Raw genomic sequence first — 2,798 nt, 5'->3', positions numbered from 1 at the left:
AATCAGCTGCATATGCCAAAGCACAACTGTTGTATTGTATGATTAGACCATGTTTAATTTTACAAAAAACTGAAAATCTATCTGTACCATTTTGTTTTCTTACTAAAAATGAAAGAGAGTTCATATTGCACCACATCCTAAACAGTCGCTGGTATTGTCAGTTTTTTAGGCTTTAGATTTTCTAATAAGTTTGGATGTTATATCACTGCTATTTAATGTTGCCATTGCCTAATGGCAAATAATGTTAACCATCTTTTTCCTTTGCCTATTTGCCAATTCTACAACATATTTATTTAGGTTTCTGTTCATATCTTTTGCCCATTATAAACTGCTTGCTTTCTTATCAAGTGTTAAGAAGTCTTTGTATTTTTGGATATAAATCATTTATCTGAGATGTGTTTTGCAAATATTTCTCCAAATCTGTGAATTTTCTTTTCGTTCCCTTATTATTGTCTCTCAGGGATCAGGAATTTTATATTTTAATAAAGTGCAACATAAAAGTTTCCTTTTGTCTTTCATCCTTCTTGGAGAACTATATCTAAAAATTCATCACCAAAATATTGGGCCTAAGAAATTCTTCTATGTCTTGTCTGGAAGTTTTACAGTTTGCTTTTTAGTTTTTAACATAGAGTTCACTTTAATTAATTCCGTGAAATGCAGTCAATGTATGTAAGCTATTTTTATTTTTGTGTGTGTGCATTCCATTGTTCCTGCAACATTTGTTGAAAGGACCATAGTTTCCCCATTGAATTGCTCCTGCTCCCTTGGCAACGATTGGTTGACTGTATTTGCTTGTGTCTATATTTGAGTTCAGCCACATTAGTTTCTTTATTTATATGCCAGCACCACACTGATTGTTGTGGTTTTATTGTTAGACTTGAAATTAGGTACTCTTGGTCCTGCAGCTTCTGAACTCTTCGTCTGAATTGTTTAGGCTAACTAGCGAACTTGCTTTTCCATAGAAACCTTAGAAAACTTTGTCAATTTCCACAAAATATTTTGCTGGCATTAAGAACAGAATTGAGTTGGAATTGTAGATAATGTTGGGAAGAAATGGCATCTTAACAAAATTGAGTCTTCCTAAACATGAAGAATGAATATTTAATTAGTTAATTAGTTAACTTATTTACTTTCACACTTTATTGTAGTAACCTATATACAACACAAAATTTCCCATTCATTCATTTTCAGGTGTGCAATTTGGTAATATTTACTACATTCAAAATTGTGTTACCATCATCAAAATGCAGTACCCCAACTGTTCCATCACATGGAACAGAGCGACTGGGCAAAAGGATTCTTGAATAAAATAAAGGTTATGAGTATCTGTGGTGGAAAGTTTTGCCTTGGCAAAATGTTCACAGTTATGGAGAATCCTCTCTATCCATCAAAGGCATCAGGTATAAGAAGGAGCACTTCATTTCTGTGATATTTCCAGATATAGGCCTTAGCTCTATAGGCATAAAAATAATAATTTATTGTGATTTCCATACCATTTTTTGTTAATTTGCTGATCAATACTTGTGACTAAAATTCCATTTCTCTGGGTTCTTTTCCAGCAGTTTCATCAGCCACATGAAATTAGAAAACTAAATATCTGTTTCAGAATTTATCCTCCTGGGACTCTCAGAAGACAGAGAAGTGCAGCCCCTCCTATTTTCTCTGTTCCTATCCATGTACCTAGTCACTCTCACTGGGAATCTGCTCATAATCCTGGCCACCATCTCTGATACCTATCTGCACACACCCATGTACTTCTTACTTGCTAACCTGTCTTTTGCAGACATCTGTTTCACCTCCACTACTGTCCCAGAGATGCTGTTGAACATCCAGACACAGACAAAAGCTATGTTATAGAAACTGCCCCACCCAGATGTATTTTTTCTTGGTTTTTAGAAGATTATACAGCTTCCTCTTAACCATGATGGCCTATGACTGCTTTCTGGCCATCTGTCACCCACTGCACTACATGGTCATCATGAACCCCAGACTCTGTGGTCTCCTATTGTTGTTGTCCTGGTTATCAAGTATGCTGAACTCTCTTTTACAGGGCTTAATGTTTTTTCATTTGTCTTTTTGTACAGAGTTTGAAATTCCCCACTTTTTCTGTGAAGTTAATCAGGTAGTGCAACCTGCTTGTTCTGACACATTCCTCATTGACCGAGTGACACATTTTGCAATTGGAATTGCAGGTGTTATTCCACTCACTGATATCCTTTTCTCTTACTCTAAGATTATATCCTCCATTTTGAGAATTTCATCAGCTGGTGGCAAGTATAAAGCATTTTCTACTTGTGGGTCTCATCTCTAAGTATTGTTCTTGTTTTATGGTACAGCTCTTTGAGTGTATCTTAATTCTGCTGCTACCCAAAATGCAAGAGCAAGTGCAATTGCGTCAGTGAAGTGCACAGTGGTCACACCCATGGTGAACCCCTTTATCTATAGTCTTAGAAACAAGAACATAAAGCATGCCTTAAGAACAATTTCCAGCAGGAAAAGATTTACTCTGTGAAAGGATTTTTTGTCGCAAACTTAGACATTTGTTCGCCATTAACTAAAGTTAATTCTACCATATACTAATCAGATACTCTTATCAATATATAAAAAGATAATCTCATGTTTGCTTAATTTCCAAAATTCTGTCTCTTCACTTTTTATTCATCAAATCACCTGTGTCTTCTGTATTTTCTTTAAATCATTTGACCTTTTTTGATTATATTCTGAAGATTCAGGATTAAGCTGATCTCCTATGCCTGAATATTTAGTGGCAATTATTTATTACAGGCAATTTGACGCAC

The 2,798-nt window shown here is 35.1% G+C and overlaps 1 pseudogene; it reads left to right on the top strand.

Moving 5' to 3' along the window:
- Window positions 1–1,602: 1,602 nt before the first annotated feature.
- LOC143672757 (olfactory receptor 7A10-like) lies at window positions 1,603–2,512 on the top strand (annotated as a pseudogene).
- The last annotated feature ends 286 nt before the right edge of the window (window positions 2,513–2,798 follow it).

Source organism: Tamandua tetradactyla (assembly GCF_023851605.1).
Source record: "Tamandua tetradactyla isolate mTamTet1 chromosome 15 unlocalized genomic scaffold, mTamTet1.pri SUPER_15_unloc_1, whole genome shotgun sequence".
Taxonomy (NCBI): domain Eukaryota; kingdom Metazoa; phylum Chordata; class Mammalia; order Pilosa; family Myrmecophagidae; genus Tamandua; species Tamandua tetradactyla.
The sequence above is the reverse complement of the archived record's forward strand: the minus strand, read 5'-3'. Positions and strand labels throughout refer to the sequence as shown.